The following is a 14972-nucleotide window of genomic DNA, read 5'->3' on the forward strand; positions in this document are numbered from 1 at the left end:
TTAAGTCTTGGTTTGCTGATGTGGAGGTTAGCACAAGTGACTCCATTTGGGGCCTATTATCTCTTTTCTAACAGAGGCCTTCCTCTGAAATTACTGTTATCAGCCTCCAAATCAGTTTTGTAAAGTATACGATTGTTATGCTGCCTGACATGAGCCTCTAGGAAAAAAAAAAAAGAAAAAAAATACAAGAATTCACTGAAAGGTGTGATGTGTCTCCAGATCTTCTCATGCAGTAGAATAATGTTACATGAAAGAGAGGTACCACCTTTAATTTCGACAAGAGTGACTATTTGGAAAGGCATTATTTTTTCTTCCAAATGACGAGACATTCATATCTGTATGTTACATTTGGTTTATACAATATTGTTGCGGAAGGAGGATTCAAGACCTATTTTGAGCAAGCTTGCTGTTAAGATGTTCAGGAAGCTGCTGATGCTGCTCTCTAGGCAGGTCATGCTCTGCTAGATGTGGTTTTCACGGCCCCTCCTCAGAGGTGAAAAGTTATGCTTCATTATCAGGCTCAGCGTGCCAGGACTCTCGCCTCTGCTCTCCCCACTGTAAAATGCATGCAGACTCTCTACTGGCTCATTCCTGAGTGGCATTTATATGCTTGATTTAAGAAAGTACTGACAAGGAGAGTGATCTTTAGAATACATTACAGATAAAATGCAGGACAGTCAAGGAGACAGCCTCCAGAATGCCCAACTCAGACCCAAAGCAACTTTAGAATTAGGATCTCAGATTTCAGAATTTTACTCCTGTGCAGTTTGAAACTCTTCAGTGATTCTCAGAGTTAATTCTCTTGGGATTTAAGATGAGAATTGGAGGGATGGCCTGGGACTCAATATTATTTCCAGAAACAATCCACGATCACCTTCAAATGACTGTGATTATATGAAGTAACCACTAACAATGCGGCAATAAAGGGGGCTTTTATGAAGACAAAAAGTCCCAGGCATCATGGAACTTAGAGTGAGCCCAAATATAAATTAGAAAGAATACCTAACTATAAAAGTGCTTTTTTCCTCAATGTCTAACAAAATGGGATCATCCAACATATACTTAATCATGTAATTAATGTACTGCTTTATAAATGCAATTAACATGTATACTTAAAAGTTTTCTATATGAATATATATTATCATATACACTATTGCATAGTATCCATTTTTTTATTTCCAAACTTATTTAACCCATCCCATGTTACGGAACATTAGAATTTTTTTCTTTTTCTTAATTTATAATCAACATTTCAATCAATACCCTATGCATACATCATCTTTGAACACATTTTATTTTCTTAAGACAAATTTCTGGTATGCGCACTTAAGTTTTTCAAATATACTTCTGGACTGCCTTGCTGAAAGCTTTCCCTGGGTAATGCTGGCCCTAGAGTGTAAAAGATCCTCTCTTCACACAGGAAGATTATAAGGCAGGTAAGGGAGAGAATCTTATCTACCAGTTTTGCTGAGAATATGGAAATTAATCTGAGATTGAAGAATAAGCATTTCATGGGGAAAGAGGAGATGAACCATAGGCAATGTTTTGATGTTGTGTGATTTTTCTTTTAACTCATATCTGAGTTGAAAGAATTTCAATATACAAACTAGAAGGAAGCTTCATCCTTTTTGCTGCAGGGTCAGTCCTCCTTCAGTTTCCTGGGATGGACATCATGGGACACTCATCTCTCTTGCAAGTTCAAACTCCTGCACATAGTTCTTGAGGGAGTGAGAAGATACTTCTTTTCACTAACATTTCCATTTCAGTTATTTTAAGTCATCTGTTAACCAAATCAATTTAAATAACAAAAATGTGCACTTCTAATATTCAGGTGAATGAAATAAAATATTCAACTCAAACGCAGCTTCACTGAGCACCTACTTATAGTAGGTCTTTATATCCACATTCTGCATCTTGCCCTGTAGTCTCTACTCTCCTTGCCTGCCAAGAGTACAGACTGCCCTGATTTCTCATATAAAGAAAATGGTCCTAGAGAAAGTGAGAAGGATCACAGTGGTAATAATAGTTTCCTCCCAATTACAAATAGGTTCTGTCACCAATACAGGTTCCCTGCTATTTTGAACAAAAGGAATTTGTCCCAAGTGGTATTTGACTGGGAAAACAAACATGAATAATTTTAAGCCTAAATAAATTTGCCTTTTCAGGTTTTCCTTTTGTACCAAAAATGCGATTACAGTGAGCTGATAAACAGCCTTCTCTTTCTATTCACAATATACTCAGAGTAAGTAGAACAACAGACAGCCTTTGCTGCTCTTTTCCAATGTAACAAATTGACTTTTATACGTGTTTAGGCAAATACAAAACTCCTCCTTTTGCAGTGATCAAAACCTAACAACAAAGGCCTGTTGATTGACTAAGTTGTTCAGTTTCTAATTAGCAAATTTTGCTCTTACCTTTGTAGACACCATAAACAAACCCCTTTCACTTGGAAGCTAAAAGGCAAAGATCCTTTGAATCTCTAAATTATGACACATACTAAACAAAGTCAGAGTAGGTTTTGATGTTTCCTTTGGTTTAAACTTATGCAGCAAACAAGAAGAAACAGCACCTCAGACATCAGTTTCGGAATCAAAAAAAAAGAAAGAAAGAAAGAAATTAACCCCTCTGATAAAGTACTGCTATCTTCTTCCAGGTGGAGGTTTTTCATTGTAGAAAAATATAAATTTTTTTAAAGCATGTTATCAAACAACAACAATAAACAACAACAACAACAAAAAATACAAGAGCTTCCATTTATTTAGGACCCACTATGTATGTTCAAGGCATTATAGTATAGCAAATACACAGAGAAAAAAATTCACCCCTCCCCAGAACTCTTACACAATTTAATAAGTTGCCTTTTATTGGCTCCCATTTTGCAAAGAACAAACTCAACATAAAGAGACTTAGAAACTTGTGCATGGTCACATATTAAGTGATGAAACCAGCATCTGAACCCAAATATATTTCACTTCAACATCTGTGTCCATCCCACTATCCACATTGTAACATAAAATAGGGTATAAGACTGGGACTTCAGGCTTCAAATAACTAAATGAATTGATTTTCCCTTGGGCAATTTTCAAGGGAAGACAGTAAATGTTAATAAAAGTTGAGACACTATTTCACTTTCTCTACACGATAAAAAAGAGCTTACTGGGGTTTACTGGGAATTGTTTTATTAATGCTATAGCACAATGATTTATTCTTCAAATAGAGAGCATGGTAACATTTGCATTTTAAAAGGCTGACTCATTCTATGCAAGATGAATGTAGTGTGTTCAACAAAGAAGTAAAGAGGTTCTGGTTGTGGTAACGGGAAGAAATTGGAGAATCTTGGGGCTATTTCTCCAGAAGGTATATTGAGATTTGATGGTACACTGATTCTGGAGAATAAAGAGGATACCATAGTTAAATATGAGTTTTCAATCTTGAACATCTAAAAGAATATGGCTGTCACTGTTAGAAATCAGAAGTTGACACACCAGAGAATACACGCCACCATCCAAGGCAGTCCTTGGCAAGGAATGGCTTGGTGTTGGATTACTCCAGGTAGCAAGGAAATATTTAGCATCGAAGTACTTGAAATTTGGAGAGAAGTCATGAGATTATTATCAAGGAACTGAAGTTTATTCATCTTAGAATGGAAAGTGAAAATTATAATGGTCGAATTCATACAAATTCTTGCTTCTATAATTACATCTGAAAATCCTATAAACATAAAAATAAAGTTTGCCTAGAAGAAATATAATTAATTTCCCATCAGAAGTCCCAGTCTACCCACTCTGCTGTAATTTCATGAGGTGAAGACTTTAAATTCAATCAATAAAAGAAACCAACCTGTGCCAGTCAGGGTCCTAGCTCTTTCTTCTTAATTAGTAATTTTGCCCTCATTAATCTAGATAAATATTCAGGACAACTGTTTGACTTAGGCTGGGTTCGAAAAGCCACAAACCCACCTACCTTTGTTCCTTTTTAATCCACATTGTTGGGAAGTTGTCTCTAAGGTAATGATTTCAATTATGTTTGAATCACATTACATGAAATAAAAGAAAAATAAAAGATAAAGTTCTGATACTCAGACCACTGCTCAGATGTGTTAAATCAGAATCTCTGCTGATGATATCAGGACATTAGAATTTTAGAAATCTATGGACAAATTTGAAAACCAATGCTTAAGGAACTGTCATTCTGGAAAAATATATACTCCCTTCCTATTCTTTAATCTCCTGTCTCAATTAGTCAGCTACTGATGTTCTGAGTACATTAGGGATGATAAAATAATGCAGCATATATATTCCTGATCCTACTGGGTAATATACATTTTCTCTGTATACTCTCTTTCTCCTCAAATAAAATTTCCACCCTTTTTTAAAATGCTTATAACTCTGTGGTTAATTCATTTTTATTTACATTTCAATATTGGGCCATCACGTTTTGTTCTGGAAAAATTACCATGGAGTTTTATGTTTTGCAGAATTAAATCTGCAATGTGGATCCATCAGCAGGTTGCCCCCACCTCCTGGGGTTTGATTGGCAGGAACATGTTTTCTCGTGGAGTTCTGCCAATAGCATTTGTGTACAACAAACAAGGCCAAGTCTTGGGAAGGTTTGGGGCTGGATGACATGACAGACACTGGCAGAGCTTTCATTATTTAGCAAAGCATTGTGAATTATTAATATAACTGCATTGTGAGGACCTAAAAAACTGAAATGATACTGTGAGTCTTGCAAATGCTTAGGTTCAATACATTATTAATTAGATCATTAAAGAATATAATATGCAAGTATTATATTGGAAATAGCCAAGGCCAACTGTAGCAAACTTTGCTTGACAATTTTCATGTTGTACACAAGGTGTGGAAAGTAATAGATCAAAGCAGTTGACCATGTTAGATAAAAGAGGATTCAGAAACACAAACCCTAAGAAAACAATAAGTCATTACTCCTAGAGCTTCAAAACGATTTTATAGAGAATGCTTCTAGAAGACGTCATAGTAGGCTAATATCCTGACATGGACTTTTTATTTACCAACTATATTTCCTGATATTTCTCATTTCTTTTTTTAAAGCAAAGAACAAAATCTGTCTCAAATCAAGGTTTCCATTCCTTCTATGATATTTTCATCCAGTCTTCTGTTCTAATGTCATCCTGTGCCACTAAAAAAGGCAATAAACTGAAAGTCTAGAGACCTACAGGTTTGCCACAGAAAAATTGTATAACATCTTCCCTGCTTATTATATAATATAAGTATAAAAGGAGTCAAAGTATAGAAATGTTATTCTTAGAGTGTGTATGAGCTTAATTCAGGGTTGCGTTGTCTATTTATATTCAGACCACTGATCTCCTATATGCTCACTTGACTTCTCTCATTGACATTCTAACATGCTCAATCTTCCCTACCTAAACACACATATACACATACCAACATTCCTTCAGAAGCTATTATCCATTGCCTTAACTCTCTCACCCCCATTTACAGTCAAATTTTTTAGAAGTTGGCTATATATACTGAGTCCTCACCTTCTATTCCAGTCTGGCTTCTGCTTCTATAACTTTGATGACACAGCATATACTGGAGTCACTAATAAATTATTTTTTTTTATGTCATCAAATCAATGGAATGTTTTTTGGTCCTTATCTTAATTCTTAAGGTATTTTAATTCTACCGTACTTTCCTTTCTGAAGTTCTTTCTTTGAATGTACTTCTTAATTTCTTCCTGTCTGAAAGATCATTTTTATTCAAATTTATAAGCTTATCCTCTTTTACCTGACTATTAGCTATTGGTATAGTGACAGATTTGGAATCCTTCTACTTTCTTTTCCATATTGTATTATTTTCTCTCTAGATATTGCCAACCTTCCCACCCTAATCCTTAGCCATGAAATTAACTCATTATGTGCTTCTGACTTTCAGATAAATATCTCTAGCTAAGACATATACTCTCAGGTTCATACCTATATAAATGAACCAAAATAATCCTCAAAATCATCAAGTACAAATTAAACTCATACTATTCCCCCTAAAATCCTTTCATGGTCTCCTGTATCGCTAAATGGAACCCCATCTATTTAGTCTAATTACAATCATCTATTTCCTTTGTACTCATATTTAATTAATTATAAGTTTCTTTTTAACTTCCTAAATCTCTAGATTTCATGAATTTATCTGTATTTTCATTGCCCATAACTAGTCCAAGATACTGACTACTAAAATGATTTCTAAAATATTCCTCCACATACATTCTGCCATCTTGTTATTGGTTCTCCATACTACAGCAAGATTAATCTTATCAAGATAGGGCTGTGTTCATTTTATTTTCCTATCTGTTTAAAATATCTTAATGGTTTCACACTGTGCTAAAGATAAAGATGAATATTTTTGATGTAACCTCAGAGGCCTGTAAAATCTGATCACCTCCTGTCTCTCCAGGATCATCTGACCCTATTCTTACTTTCATTTAATGCCCTAACACTAGCTTCATTCAGTTTTTCTTTAATAAACTTTATTTTGTAGAGAAATTTTGTGTTCATAGCAAAATTAAATAGAAGGTACAGAAGTTTCTTGTATACTTCTGCCCCCACACATGCAAAGCCTTCCCTGTTATCAACATCTCCCACTAGAGTGGTACATATGTTACAACTGATTAATTACGTTGACTTATCATGATCACCCACAGTCAATACTTTACATTAGGGTTGACTCGGTGTTGTATATCCTATGGACAAATTTATAATGACATGTATCCACAATTATAGTATCATACAGAATAGTTTCATTGCCCTAAAAATCCTCTGTGCTCTGCTTATTTACCTCTTTTTCCCCCTAACCCTTGGCAGCCACTGAGTTTTTACTGTCTGAATAGTTTGCCTTTTTCAGAATGGCATGTAGTTGGTAAGATACAATATGTAGTCTGTGCTGCTTGGCTTGTTTCATTAAGTAATATGCATTTAAACTTTCTCCATGTCTTTTGGTGGCTTGATAACTCATTTCTTTTTCATATAACACAATATTCTGTTGTCTGGACATACCACAGTTTATGTATTTGTTTTCCTACTGAAGGACATCTTAGTCACTTCCAAGTTTGTGCAGTTATGAATAAAGCTGGTATAAATAGCATGTGTGGGTTTTTGTGTGAACATAAGTTTTCAACTCATTGGGGTAAATACTAAGAAATGTAACTGCTGCATCGAATGGTAAGAATATGTTTAGTGTTGTACAAAAATAGTCACACTATACTGTCTTTTAAAGTGGCTGTACCATTTTGCATTCCCACGAATAATGAATGAAAGTTCCTGTTTTTCTATATCCTCACCTGCATTAGTTTATGCCAGTGTTCAGAATTTTGGCCATTCTAATAGGTTTTGTAGTGGTATCTTATTGTTTTAATTCATAATTCTCTAGTTCCATAATTTTGCTTTGTCCAGAACATCACATAGCTGGAGTATTGCAGTATGTAGTTTTTTGAGATTAGTTTCTTTCATTTAGTAACATACATTTAAGTTTCTTCCATGTCTTTTGATGGCTTAATAGCCTTCATTCACTTTTTCCCCTTCTCTGAAATAATCTTCCTTCAACAAGAATGTTTTAGTATGAGCTTTAGTACTGATTTCAAAATTTTTTCCTCTGAAAAACACTCCTTTTATCCTGTTTCTTTTAAATGTGCTCTCGAAAACCCATTTTTTTTCTCACATTATATTCACCAGTAATTATTTGATTAATATCAGTTTCCCCAGTAGAGGAAATTCCATGAGGAGGGTTCATATTTCTCTTGTTTATTATTGTCTTCCCAGGACCTAGAAGAGTATGACTCATGTTAGGGGATAAGAAGAATTTTTTTAGCAAATGACTGTACAAATGAGTAAATAAGTGAATGAATAACCATTTAGTGGATAATTCAACATTCAGAAAGATATAGCACATTAACAAGAATATCAGTGCCATTTTATAAATTTCAAATTAATAAGGGCCTAAATATTAGTTTTCATTTGCCATATGATTTTTACTAGAACATTTTTAGTTTCTGTCTCTTCAGCATTTAATTTTTTTTTTTGCCTTTTGAGGTTAATTGGGAAAATGATTTTCTGTTTCTTAGCCACATCTAAATGTTCAGTGATCTTCTCTTTTTCATTTGCTTGATACTCTTGCCCTTTCCTCAGGCCATCTAAGATTCTAGCTCTAAATGTTTTTGTATTTTTGTCTCTAGTATGAAATTTAGATTTCTTAATACAAGTAAATTCCTGATGGCCTGGTTATTTTTGTAGTGACTAGCTTAAGAGAAATTTTTGAAGAAATTATGCATCTTGCCTTTTTTGCGATATTTTATGAACGATGTGCTTGCTTACATGCTTAGGAGTCATACATTAAAATATTGACACATGAAATTTAATATTTATAATAGATCACTGAGTGTTATGCAATATTAGGCAAGAAATTAGCTAGGAGGTAATATACTGCTAGGAGATAATGGCTAATTGTCTAAAAAGAAAGACCTTGCATGTCGGCTGGTACCGCATTACTAATACTTAACATTTCAGCATGTAGAGCTGTTCAATAAAACTTTCTGTGATGATAGAAATAGTCTAGTCTGTGCTGCCCCAAAACAACCACTAGTAACCGTTAACTACTGAAATATAGGAATGTGGCTAGTGTGACCAGGGAACTGCATTTTAAAACTTTATTTAATTTGAATTAAATTAAATTTAAGTAGTCACATGTAAAATCCATAGTACACATCTGGTCTTTAATCAAGAAACAACAAAAACTGAGTTTTTATAAATTAATGGCATTATCTCTGAGGCTGGCCTGATCAATGTCTGGTAATTTGGCAGTATTCAAATATCAGTAGTTACTCAGACCAGAAAAAGATAACCAGTGAGCTTCTTTGCTTTGTGGCCCTATAATCAGGCTAGGATTCTGTGGAGGTTTAACAAGGCTGTCTGACTCCAGTCCTTAAAGAAATGAGTTAAATAAGAGAGTCTTAATCCAAATCAGCATAAGCAAAGGAATGTACTGAGGAGCAAAGCATAACACAGAGTAACAGGCAAATTGGACAATTAGAAAATACAAGAGACCCAGCTCCCTGAGGTTCCCTACAACAGAGATTTGTGAGAACAAGCAAGTGTGTCATTGTTAAGTGGATGTAATAACTCGTTAATTTGCAAATAGTGGATAAGATCTGAGATCTACATAACTACCTTCATTTATTTTAAAAGAACCAGTAAATTTACTTAGTTAAGCAAATTACTAATAATAAATACTGGTATTTGGTTTTTGGTTAATTCCTTTTATTTTTTTCTGGAGTTTAAGCCATAATTATACTAAACTTTTTTAAAGCTTTTACTATATGTCAGATATTTTTTAAGTCTTTACATTTATTCTTAATTCGCTTGCGAAATAATTCTAGGTGCAGTTATATTTTAAACTTTATAGAGAAGAAAACAGAATCAAAAAAATAGGGTGACTTCCTAGAGACAAACATTAATTGTAGCCACCATCTGAACCTAGGCTGTTTGCTTCCAAAGCTACTATTCTTAACCACTGTTTTAGATTTCTCCTATATTATAATTTTTATTTAATATTTGAACCCCTAGAAGAGTGCCTGCCTACATAATGAGTATATAATAGTTCTTAAACCAATCAGAATCTTAATATGCTAAATTATAAAAAATATTTTTCAAATGAGAGTCTACCATCCAATTGGATTCAACTTATCCAAAATGTAAAGAAACTGGGTCACAGGAAAATTAAGGCAGTTTCCCAAAGTCAAAAAGCCAGAGTCTTGATTCAGATAGCAGAGACTATCTGAAGTCCAGAGCCTAGGACTGGGACTAACCTGCCACATTTCCTCAACTATGCAAATAAATATAAAAACATTTTAACATATCGGTTCTACATACTTTTTTTCAGCTGTTTAAATACTCATTTTTGGCTGACCGTTAAATTATGTAGGATATCTTTGCATGTTACCTTTTTTTTTTTCTTCTTATAACTCCTCTTTCCTACTACTCCAGGCTTCTTAAAATAACTGACCTCCTCTAGGAAGCCCCTTGAAGTTAACCTATGCTGTCTTCCCTATAAATTCTCCCATCTCTCCCCTGCTATCACTATCATAAAATTATAGCATCTTTGATCCTCAGAGACCTTAAACACCATAGATTCTGAAGTGCTTTAGAAATCAAGTCTGAAATGAAAATGAAGGCTACAGTTCAGTGTTTTGCTCACACAGCTATTTAAGAATAAAAGTTGGACTAAAATATATTCCTTACTTGGACTGTTCTCTACATAATATTCTACCTAAATATATCTAGTTGTTCTTTTTTTTTTCTGGTTTATGTAATTTTGTTGTTGTTGTTGTTTTTTAATACACAAATTTTAATTGTAATTTGACTATCGTTTTTATTTTTTTCTATTCTTAATCTTTGTCTTTAAATTTTCCATAAGCAAATATACGCTCAGAGTGCAAGATTCAGGATTTGGTGAAGTGTTGTAGGGTCATATGGACTGCTCAGCACAGTGAAAATAAAAATGAAGAATTGTTAGTATAGATTTTTATTTGCTATTCACCATGGAAATCAAAAACTTGGACTTATGACATTTTGATGATTCAGTATTATAAATCATAAGGGCATTTTGCTATTTCAAATTTGAAACCAGTTTTGTCTCAGATGGAAAATTCAGAAAGATTTTATGAATTCTCTCCCAACTCAGATTTAAAATCTATGAGAACATTTTAATCATGTTATGCTAATGGACAGCATCTGAATAAAGTCCAAAACAATTTCAGGGGAGTAAGTTATATCCCTAGGGCAGCAGTATGCAACACAGGACTGTCAGAAGTTGTCTCACTTATTTTATCTCTCATTGATTTCTGAAATTTCAAAGGAGACAAATGAAGGTCAGAGTATCTAGTATATAGTGGCTAACACTAACCACAGTTTCCAATCAAGCTTGGATCTGCCAAATAATAGTTATCTACATCTTACAATGTGCTTCCCTTATAGCAAAAAACGTTTTCTGAGCTCATATGATGCCTATTCCTCAAACAAACTCAATTTGAATAACTTAATGAGGCTATGAGTGCCTAGATGCAAGAATTTGTGTAGTTTTCTTTTTTTAATTTTATAGACTTTATTTTTTACAGCAATTTTGGTTCAGAGCAAATTAGGTTTTTACTCAAAATATTTTTACTCAAAATATTTTTACTCAAAATATCAAATCAGAAATTATCAGAAGTATATACTTTAGGACATACCCATAGCTTATTATTAAAATGACCACATTTATTAATTGCAATATTTTAAACACAATACACAGTATCTCAAACTTGCTAAAAAATATTTAGCTAAACAAATCATTGCCAAATATTGGTTAAAATTTAACCAACCCTAACGGTCCATATATTAATAGCAACAGCCTTTTTTATAGATGAGAATTTTATAGTATTGAATTTCCTTAGCTTTGTGAGCTTTCTTTTCTTTCAATGACACTTTTAAAAATAAAATTATCCCTTTGTTCTTAGCCCTTCAAAAATTTGAAGAAACAACTAAGGCATTTTATGGTGAGTGTACATTCTACAATGAAATCTGTATTTTACAGAATTTTACTACACAGAAAAAGAAAAACCCAAAATCTTGTATGTATGTGATTAAAAATGTATTCTTCCAGGATAAGTTTTGAAACAAGTGGCTAAATAGAAAGCAAAGTTAGAAAAAGCAGGATATTAGACTTTATTTTCTCCTTTAATTCTTCCCACACAAAACAAGACAATAGCATATTGTCAAACACAACTAAGCCCTGCATTGACTCTCTTATACTTGTTTTTATTACATGACAATGTTTTATTTCATCACGAAATTCATGAACATCCTTTCAAATTAGTTAAAATATATTCATTAGATTTTCAAAAGTTCCTAAGAAGTCAGGATCCTTTTCCATCTCTATCTACTTTTTCCTATATGTTGACCTCATTATTTCCAATAGGCATCTTAGTGTACCTGGAAATAAGACTACATAACTCCTCAATTCTTAAAGTTTTATCACCAAAGAGATGATAAAACTTTACTTCCAGCTCAAATGAGAAAATGCTGTGGAAGGACATAGACTAGCTAATAATGGTTTGTGTACTCACTAGTTATACCAATCATTGTAGTTGGGGAAAGAGTTTTATGACTTGCTTGGCTGTGGACAAGTAGCTATTATTCATCCAGTCTAACAGCTACAGCCAGGGAGGTGCATTACTTTTTTTTTTAGTTTATTTTTTTATTTTTATATCTTAAGTGAGGTAACCCTTGGTTGACCTCACAGATTGCAAGGACCTTGTCAGTTTACAATCCCTTATTTTTTATTTTTTATGCCTATAGCACCTGGTCTTCTTAGGTGGTCTCCCATCCAAGTACTAACTAGGCCTGACCCTGCTTAGCTTCCGAGATCAGACAGGATCAGGCTTGTTCAGGATAGCATGGCCGTAGACTGAAGTCCATTCATTTAAAATGGCCATTTCCATTTGGAATATATATTTGGTGACAAAAAGGAAAGTGAGCTGTTTCCCCCAAAAGAGTTTAATAAAACACAGCCACATCAGAGAATCAGAGGAATAAACACAATTCCACTTATACCCATAAATGGATTCTTAGTTTCTAAGAATATAAACTTCTTCGCCTCCCTACTTATTTATTTTATTATATCTAAGAACATGTTCCATGTGGATAAAATATATTGCTTTTACTTAAGTTTACTTGTACTTCGCGGTACACAAAAAAATCTGTGGGTTTTGACTAAATCTATACAATAAATTAGGCTGCCCAGTTGTGTACTTTGAAACATCTAGCTGATGGCCATTCCCCATCTCAGCCTGTATCATGTGCATTTTTGGAATGCCCCATGGATATTCTTAACCAACTGCCATAATATTCTTCATACAGAGAGTGTAATTTAGCTTTCTTTCCTCCAGTGATCAGTTAATGAATTATTTTCACTTAAATCCATATAAGACACAGTCTTTTCTGCACAATGGAAGAAAAAAGTAGACAAGAAAACTAAATACTTGATTTTGATTGTATTCTTTGCACCATTATTATAGAGATCTAAGTAGCACCAGGGAGAAAATATTGAGCAAAGAAATGAATAAGCAGCAAGTGTTCAAAAAGAACTCAGATTTATAGCAAGAGTCTATTCTTCATTATTCTAGATAGAGGCATGCCAACCAAGACTCCTTCGGTCTTAAACAAAGCAAATGCTCTCTTCTCTGGTCCTACATCCACCATGGTCTTCAGTGTTCTACCTTTCTCAGTGAGTATGGATGGACAAAGTTAATCAGATGAGATCCTTTATACTTATAAGGCGGGAAGACTGGAAAAAAAAAAAAACTAACTTTATTTGAAAGAAAATTCCATTGTCCACTTAGATAATCCCTAGGGAAGTTTTCTAGTTAGTCACCAGCAGCTTGTTTTGACAGGGCAACGACTATCCCTTAAGCTACAAACTTGTGAATTTCAGCTGCAAATGCATTAGAGAATCAAGCTTAAAGGCTTCATTCTACTTCAGAACTGCTTTATACAGAACGAAAACAGAAAGTGCTGCTCCACTGATATATTTTGATCACTTAAAAGGAAATCAAAAGTTTCTAAAATAAAGAAAAATGTGGTCATTTTGATCAAATCTGCACATGCTGAGTGATATAAAGAATTGTGACAAATCTTTGGATCATGTAAGTGAAAAATATTTTTCTCTCGTAGCTATTAAAATTATGTTTTCAAAGATCATCTACTGACATTGGAAATTCTCACTGTATATTTTGAAATGAAAAAAAAGCAATTTTAAAACCTTATTAGTGTGGTTCCAATTTTGAGAGATATACATAAGCATAAATAAAGATAAGAAGAAAAATCTACCAACATGTTACAATCGTTATATCTAAGCGTCAAATTTAAGGGCAATTTTAATTTTATCCTAATTACCTGTATCTTCTAAATACATTGCATAAAACTGGTTTGTTATTTTAATGATTGAAAGCTGGGGCTCTAGGGTGAGAATGACTATGTATAAATTATAATTCAGACTCTTACTAGGTGCATGATATTGAGCAAGTTTAATTTCCCACATTTTTAGAATGGCAATAATACTGGTACTATCATAATAGCATAGCTGTGAGAAACTGAAATAATGTATATAAAGCACTTAACACAGTGCCTTGCACATAGTAAGATCAATAAACACTAGCTTTTTTCTATTGTAATTGTTAAGAAAGTTATTTTTCCAAGTGATATTTTTTTGCCTAGGAATAAATGTATGTACATTGCCCAATCTAACACAAATCATTATGACTTAAATTTATGGGAAATTAGGCCGTTTAATATTTATTTTTGGATAAGAAGCTCTGCTAGGGGCTCAACTGATGCAAAAAGTAAAAGTGTTGCTGAACCTTAGATTTAGCTGGTGATATTTATGATGAGTTATTACAAGTCACTGTAAAATAAACATCTGACTGGAAGTTATATTTACAAGGAGCAAAGTGCTCTGTGAAAAGGGTGTTCCGGGTTCTCACTTGTTTCAGAAAGGAGAAAATCCAAATCACGTTTACATTTCTAAAAGAATATGAAGTAGCTTGAAAATCTTTTATGTAATAGAGTCTAGATTTTTCAAAACACAATGTCTTAAAGAAAGAAATGGGAAAAGTTAGAGATTACCTGAGTTCTAGAGCTGTGAATAATTCTCATTGTTTTTATGTTCACATCTGAAGTTGGGCCAATGCATGAATAATTTGTAATCTTGTGAAAATGTCTAGGAAGAAAATATTGATGAATCCCTATTGGTAAATCATATGCCAAAGTATCACTTTTGTTATGCTTTGATTTTAATTCTAATAATTAAATAGGATTCTGGCTAAGAGTTTTCTTTCTTTCTTTCTTTCTTTCTTTCTTTCTTTCTTTCTTTCTTTCTTTCTTTCTTTTCTTTTCTTTTTTTTTTTTT

General features: G+C 33.4%; 1 pseudogene; it reads right to left on the bottom strand.

The window, feature by feature from the left end:
- Positions 1–12355: 12355 nt before the first annotated feature.
- LOC120622346 (uncharacterized) lies at positions 12356–12474 on the bottom strand (annotated as a pseudogene).
- Positions 12475–14972: the final 2498 nt, after the last annotated feature.

The sequence above is a fragment of the Pteropus medius genome, unplaced genomic scaffold (assembly GCF_902729225.1).
Source record: "Pteropus medius unplaced genomic scaffold, Ma_sr-lr_union100, whole genome shotgun sequence".
Lineage (NCBI taxonomy): Eukaryota > Metazoa > Chordata > Mammalia > Chiroptera > Pteropodidae > Pteropus > Pteropus medius.